This window comes from Apaloderma vittatum, unplaced genomic scaffold, assembly GCF_000703405.1.
Source record: "Apaloderma vittatum isolate BGI_N311 unplaced genomic scaffold, ASM70340v1 scaffold323, whole genome shotgun sequence".
NCBI lineage: Eukaryota > Metazoa > Chordata > Aves > Trogoniformes > Trogonidae > Apaloderma > Apaloderma vittatum.
Genome location: NW_009709571.1, coordinates 30,733 through 38,415, shown reverse-complemented (window position 1 = coordinate 38,415; position 7,683 = coordinate 30,733).

The following is a 7,683-nucleotide window of genomic DNA, read 5'->3' as shown; positions in this document are numbered from 1 at the left end:
TTCATAGGAGAGGTGCTCCAGCCCTTTAGTCATTTTTGTGGCCCTCCTCTGGACCCACTCCAGCAGGTCCACATTCTTCTTGTGTTGAGGGCTCGAGAGCTGGACTCGGTGCTCCAAATGAAGTCCCACCAGAGCAGAATACAGGGACAGAATCACCTCTCTTGATCTGCTGGCCAGGCTTCTTTTGATGCAACCCAGGACGCGATTGGCCTTCTGGGCTGTGAGAGTGCATTGGTGGCTTATGTCCAGCTTTTCATCTTGCAAGTCTGTTTTCTGCAGGGTTGCTCTCTACCACATCATCCCTCAGCCTGTATTGATAATGCCAATTGCCCCAACCCAGGTGGTTGCAATTGGCCTTGTTGAACCTCATGAGGTTCACATGGGATGACTTCTTCAGCTTGTCCAGCTCCCTCTAGAGGACATGCTGTTTCTCTGAGATGTCAGCTTGGTGTCATCTGCAAACTTGCTGAGGGTGCACTCGATCCCACTGTCTATGTCGTTGATGAAGATATTGAAGAGCACTGGTCCCAACATGGACCCATGAGGGACACCACTTGTCACCGGTCTCCATCTGGATATTGAGCCATTGACCACAACCGTCTGGTGTGGCCATTCAGTCAATTCCTTATCTACCAAATAGTCCACCCAACAAATGCATATGTCTCCAATTTAGAGAGAAGGATGTTGTGAGGGACTGTGTCAAAGGCCTTGCAGAAGTCCAGATAGATAACATGAACTACTCTTCCCTTGTCCACTGATTTAGTCACTCCATTGTAGAAAGCCACTATGTTGGTCAGGCAGGACTCACCCTTGGTGAAGCCATGCTGGCTGTCTTGAATCACCTCATTGCCCTCCATGTGCCTTAGCAGAGCTTCTAGGAGGATCTGTTCCATGATCTTCCCAGGCACAGAGGTGAGGCTGACTGAGCTGTGATTCCTGAGATCCTTCTTTCTACCCTTTTTAAAGATGGATATAATGTTTCCCTTCTTCCATTAACCAGGAACTTCACCTGACTGCCATGACCTTTCAAATACCACAGAGAGTGCCTTGACAACTACATCAACCAGTTTTCTCAGGACTCTGGAATGTATCTCATCAGGTCCCATAGACATGTATATTCAGGTCCCTCAAGTGGTCACGAACCTTGTCTTTACTTACAGCAGGACGGACGCTGTCCCCATGGCCCCCATCTTTTGGTCCTTCAACTTGGGAGATGTGAGGAGAGAGGTTGCCAGTGAAGACCAGCAAAAAAGCTACAGAGAGCCTCAGCCATCTCCTCATCTGTTGCTACTAGCCTGCCATTCTTGCTCATCAAGAGGGGTACCCTTTCTTTAACCTTCCTTTTCTGTTTGATACACCTGTAGAAGGCTTTCTTGTTATTCTTTGCCTTCCTTTCCTTCTTGTTATTCTTTGCATAAAAAATAGATTAGGTAAATAAAATAGGATAAATACTTGTACTCTCTATATAAAAAAAACCACAGAAACACCTCTTCCTCCCTGTTCTCCACACTTATGTGTTAGTGGAGATGCAATGAGCATGAGATATGATCAGGTAAAAGAAATAAAATAAAAGTAACCAAAGTCTGATAGAAATAAACTTATTTTTCCTAAGAAAAAACTCACTAATTTAAAGAAGAAAATGACAATACCAAAAGCGTTGTCAAATGTACAAAGCAAATGAACTGAAAATAAATGAGATTGGGTTTTCTACAATCTTTTTTTTCAATTATAGTAATTTCACAGATTTTTTTCCAACTGCAGGAGATAATGTCACTGATATTTCACCACTCACCCATGAACAAGTATTTGCTTTTGATAAATATATTAGATGCTGCACCTGGAAGAAGTCACTGCATAAACAAGGTTGTCATCCCCTTCGTTTTCTACCCTTGTTTCCATCAGACAGAAGTGTGTTGCGACCCAAATAGCATTCTGCATTCCATCAACTAAAGCTCTTTCTACCTCTCCACACTCTAGGTGGGATTGTATACTCTCCAATGCCCTCTGTGACAATACAGGACCTGAGTTCACTAATAATTGATATTTGTGGGGCTCCTACACTGGTTAAATGGTCTGTTTATGGGTATTTTATATTGCAGCTCAATAACAAAATAATTCTAGCTCTGGTTTAGCTGAAGGATTAACATTTAATGTCAGTGGTCTAAGCTCACTTGTGAACAGTAAATCATTGCTCTTAGTACAGGAATAATCTTATTTTAATAGGATCATAACAATTTCCAGTTTAATAATTACTCGTTCACTTCAAAATACAATGATTATATATAATTTGGTTTAGGTAAAAAAGAAAAAGCTTTAAGGAAATACAATGATGTAAAATCAATGTCAAGTCTAATTTCCCTCTGAACTACACCAATGTAATCAGCTGGAAGTATTTCATCAGGGAACTACTTTCAATAAACAGTATCAATAAAGAATGTTTACAGACATTTTATATACCCATAAAATATTGTGAAGAATGCAAATATGAATATATGCAGCAATTTCATTGAATCTTATACCTACCTGGAGAGTTCAGTGACTTCTGGGACAAAAGCAGTAGCTGGCAAATCATAATATAGCGTGAAAAATAAAGATTTTGGTGAAGCTACTCCATAAATATATTCATGCATTGCTTCTTTTCTTTAAGTGCCCAGTGAGGACCACAATCTGACACAGATTCTGCATACTTGATATAGCTAAGAATGAACAGCTCTGAAAGTAAACCAGACCCTGACTGTCTCTTGGACATCCAGCCCAGTGTCAGGGTCCTTTGGGACTGCAGATCCTTACGGGTCTACACCATCTCCTGCTTTCACAGCTGTGCCACAGGCCTGTGTCTGGAAGGCATGTAAATAACCTGCTTTACCTCTAAGGAATCCACAAACAAACTCTAACCCTGATGAAATTAAAGAGGTATTTTATCTTTAATGTCACTGAACTCATGATTTTATTTTTCACTGAGATTTAAGCCCATACTTAAGGACAAGCCCTTACTGAGCTTTTCAGATCATCATTCAAGGAATCACAGAATTACTGAAGCTGGAAAAGACCTCTGAGATCATGAAGTTCAGCCTATGACCCAACACCACCACATTGGCCAGACCAGGGCACTAAGTGCCACATCCAGCCTCTCCTTAAACCCCTCCAGGGACGGTGACTCCCCCCTGCTCCGGGCAGTGCATCCCAGGGCCTGAGCACCCTCTCCGTGAGGAAGCGCTGCCTGAGATCCAAGCTAAACCTGCCCTGATGCAGTTTCAGGCCGTGCCCTCTCGTCCTGTCACTGGTTGCCTGGGAGAAGAGCCCGACCCCCACCTGACTACACCCTCCCTTCAGGCAGTTGTAGAGAGTGAGAAGGTCCCCCCTGAGTCTCCTCTTCTCCAGGCTAAACACCCCCAGCTCCCTCAGCCTCTCCTCACAGGACTTTCCCTTCAGTCCCTTCCCCAGCCTCGTTGCTCTCCTCTGGACCCGCTCCAGCCCCTCAAGGTCTTTCTTGCAGTGAGGGGCCCAGCCCTGCACACAGGGCTCGAGGGGAGGCCTCCCCAGGGCTGAGCACAGGGGCAGAATCACATCCCTGCTCCTGCTGGCCACACTGCTCCTGACACAAGCCAGGATGCCATTGGCCTTCCAGTGCTTCTGGGCCACCTGGGCATTTCACCATTACTGTGAAAAACCTCCTTTACAGAGGTCTGAGCAAAATACCAGCATGATGTTTCTGTACCTTTTTATACAACTGTAACAATATTACCAGGGATTTTCTGCTGCTATCTGTCATTTGGGTCAAAACATATATTTCTCTTTCTTTCATTAACATGAGGCTCAGAGTGTCCATTTCGTTTATGGTAATAACCACAGCACCTTAATGATTAGCAAAGAAACAGTATTTGTATCAAAAAATTTTAAAGTTCTTTTTATCCCTTACCTAGTTTGTTCTCCATATTATGTTCCATTCAATCAATGTTACTGACCTACTCTTGTGAGCAAGTGCTAAGTTTTATATTTGGCAAACGCGAGGATTTTGGAAGAAGAACACAGCTGGAGTGGATATAATGAAGCAGTGTTCTTCCATACCAAAGTGATCTTGATGCTGATGAGAAAAAATAAAACAAACAAAAAAAACCCTAACCACACAACAATATGGTGTATATTTATACCAGTTTAATGAGGCTCTATTCAAAAATCCAGCTGTACTAGAAAAGTAAGTTCTCCATAGTAAAGACTGATTTCCACATGTCGCAGATTGTATCTTGCCACTTAATTTGTTCCTGTAGACCATTCACAAGCACATAAGCACACTTTGGAGTTTGAATATGTTGCATGTAAAGCACCACACTTTATCCCTAGTGAACTGATCATCTATATAATTCTAGTTCCTGAAATTCTTTGTTTATTTATTTATTTAGAATTCCTCTCCATTCTTCTGGGGATTTTTTATTTGTTTCTTTTTTTCTCTAAAGGGAAAGCTTTAAGGCTGATACTGAGTTATTTCTGTAGGTGGTGCCAGAGATGTCTTGATCCTTTTTGCTTGCTTAAATATAGCTGTGGCTTTACATTTGTTCAAAGTTTGGCTTGATATCACACATCACGGTTACAAATCTTTCCTTCAGTTCTCTGTTTTTCTATCAGAAGATAAAAACAACTGTTATCCAATCTGGAAAGAAGTAAATTGTCATGCATGTCCTCTGCACTGTGACTGGTATAATGTATCTGCAGAAAGAACCGTCAAAATCTTTAAGCAACAGCATGCAATCTTTTAAATAGGCTTCTAACATTCAAGGTAACCAAAATTTTGGTTTTACGTCAAAGTTAAGTAAGGACTTCATTACGAATGTACTGATTTCACTTGTTCCTTTTCTGTTTTTTTTTTTTGTTAGAGGTAAATACACTTTTTTTTTTGAATTCACATAATGACAGACTGAAGGGTCTGGGGTCAATATCTTGAGATCAAGAAGAGATAGAGCTAGTAGATTCTATTATTATTTATTTGTATTCTAACAGGATGCAGTGGCAAAGAGACAAAGACCTGGCCCAACAGGTATTCCCTCCTAAATGTATTTATTGTGGAAACACTGATTGTCCTGGTCTTGTCCAGAGGCAGGTCTCACTTTTACCCCTCTCCGCACTAGTGAAAAAAACCCTGCCAGACACAAACCCATTAGAATGACTAAGGTCTTCTCTGGAAGCAGAGATGTCGATATCCCCTCATTGACTTAAATATCCAACTCTCACTTCAGGCATCTCTGTTATTTTGTGGGACCTGTGTACAATTTTCGTATTGTAGTGGTTAGACTCTGGATGGATGCCAGGTACCCACCACAACCACCCTATAACTCCGCTTTCTCAACTAGACAGGGGAGAGAAAATATAACAAAAAGCTTATGGGTCAAGATAAGGACAAGGAGATCACTCAGCAATTACCATCACAGGCAAAACAGATTTGACTTGAGGAAATTAATTTAATTTAATTTATTACCAATCAAATCAGAGAAGGGAAATGAGAAATAAAACCAAATCTTGAAAAAAGACCCCAGCTTCCTCCCACCCTTCCCTCCCTCCTGGAATAATGTATCCATTTTTGGGCTCCCCAATTCAAGAGAGACAGGGACCTACTGGAGAGCGTCCAACAGAGAGCTAGAAGGATGATTAAGGGACTTGAACATCTCTTCTACGAAGAGAGACTGAGAGAACTGGGGCTGTTCAGTCTCGAAAAAAAAAAGGGCTGAGAGGGGTTCTTACTAAAGTATATAAATATTTGAAGAGTGGATGTTGAGAAGAAGGGGCTAGTCTCCTCTCAGTGATGCTCAGTAATAGGATAAGGAATAATGGGTATAAGCTGGGACATAGAAAGTTCCACCTCAACATGAGGAGAAACTTCTTTACTGTGAGGGTGATGGAGCACTGGAACAGGCTGCCCAGAGAGGTTGTGGAGTCTCCTGCTCTGGAGAGTTTCAAAACCTGCTGGGATGCGTTCCTGCATGGCTGCCCTAGGGCCTCCTGCTCTGGCATGGGGGTTCAACTAAATGATCTCTAGAGGTCCCTTCCAACCTCTAACATTCTATGGTTCCCGAGCTTAACTTTATTCCTGATTTCTCTACCTCCTCCTACCAAGTGGTGTAAAGGGGTAGTGGTTGCAGTCAATTCATCGAATACTGTCTCAACCACTTCTTCCTCAGGCAGAGAACTTCTCACTCTTCCTCTGCTCCAGCATCACTCTCACAGAAGACCATTCTTCACAGACTTCTCCACTGTGATTCCTCTCCATGAAGTGCAGTCCTTCAGGAACAGATTGCTCCGGTGTCCCCTACCTGGTCACAAGTCCTGCCAGCAAACCTGCTCCAGCATGGGCTCCTCTCTCTATGGGCTACAGGTCATGCCAGGAGTCTGCTCTGGAAGTGTGGGCTTCCTATGGGGTCACAGACCCCTTTAGGCATCGACCTGCTCTGGCCTGGGGTTCTCTGGACATCTATCCCACCGTCACCTCCATGAACTGCAGAGGGACAATATGTCTCAATATGATCTTCGCCATGACTCAGGGGAATCTCTGCTCCTGCTCCTGGAACACATCCTCCCCCTCCTTCTTCACTGAACTTGATGTCTTCGCATATTCTTACTCCTTTCTCCCTCTCTGCAACTGCGCTGTAGTTTGTTGTTTTTTCACCCACTGCGTCTTAAATATGTTATCACAGAGATATTATCACCATCACTGATAGGTTCAGCCTTGACCAGTGGCGAGTCTGTCTTTGGAGCCATCTGGCATTGGCTCTATCAGACACAGCAGAATCTTCTAGCAGCTTCTCAAAGAATCCATGCCTATAGCTTGCCACCCACTACTAAAACCTGTCTACACAAACCTAATACACCTATTAATAAAAAGAAATTATAGTAATTTCTTACTTCACGGTCATTGTGAGATTAACAACTAAATATTAAGACATGAAAAAAAATAACCTTATTGAAGGTTCATATATATTGCCTAGATAAATAAGAACCAAGTCAGAAAATGTATAATAGACTTGGGAAAATGAAGTATGCAATGAACAAGAGAGAAGAAAAGAAGAAAAGAGAAAAACAAAAATAACAGGGGGGAGTAGGGAATAAAGCATGTACACTTCACTTTCTGTCCATGAAAAAACAGGAGTTTAATTTGAGTTTTCTTGTTTTGCTTTTGAGTTAGGAAAAGTGAAAAGTTTTAATTGAAGTTTCCTCAGCACATTCTAATTGAAACATCCTCATTCCCTCAAAACTTGTCAATAGTGACAAAGTTAGATACTAAGAAACTTTTTCATCAGGGAATGCCTTCTCCCTCTGAATACAGGAATGAAGACTGAGGTAGCATTTACTATGAATGCTTGTTGCGTATTTATTTTAATATTTTATTGTTCAACTGGATATCTATTTGACTGAGTTTTCTTTGGGGACAGTCAAGGAACACATCAGCCTTTGCAATTTTATGCATTCATTGCCTGTAATAGGGTGATGAGATGGGAATAAATAATAAATAACCTTAGCGATGCTAAACATAGACTAGCAAAATGACTGTTTCACAATGGGGCTTTGCCACCCAGAGCATGTAAGTACACTAACAGTTTGTTCTAAGACACATCAGTGGAATAAGATATAAATGAAATGAAAGAATTACAGCAATAGCAGTCTAACAGGAGTAAGGAAATAGTATTCTGTACATTT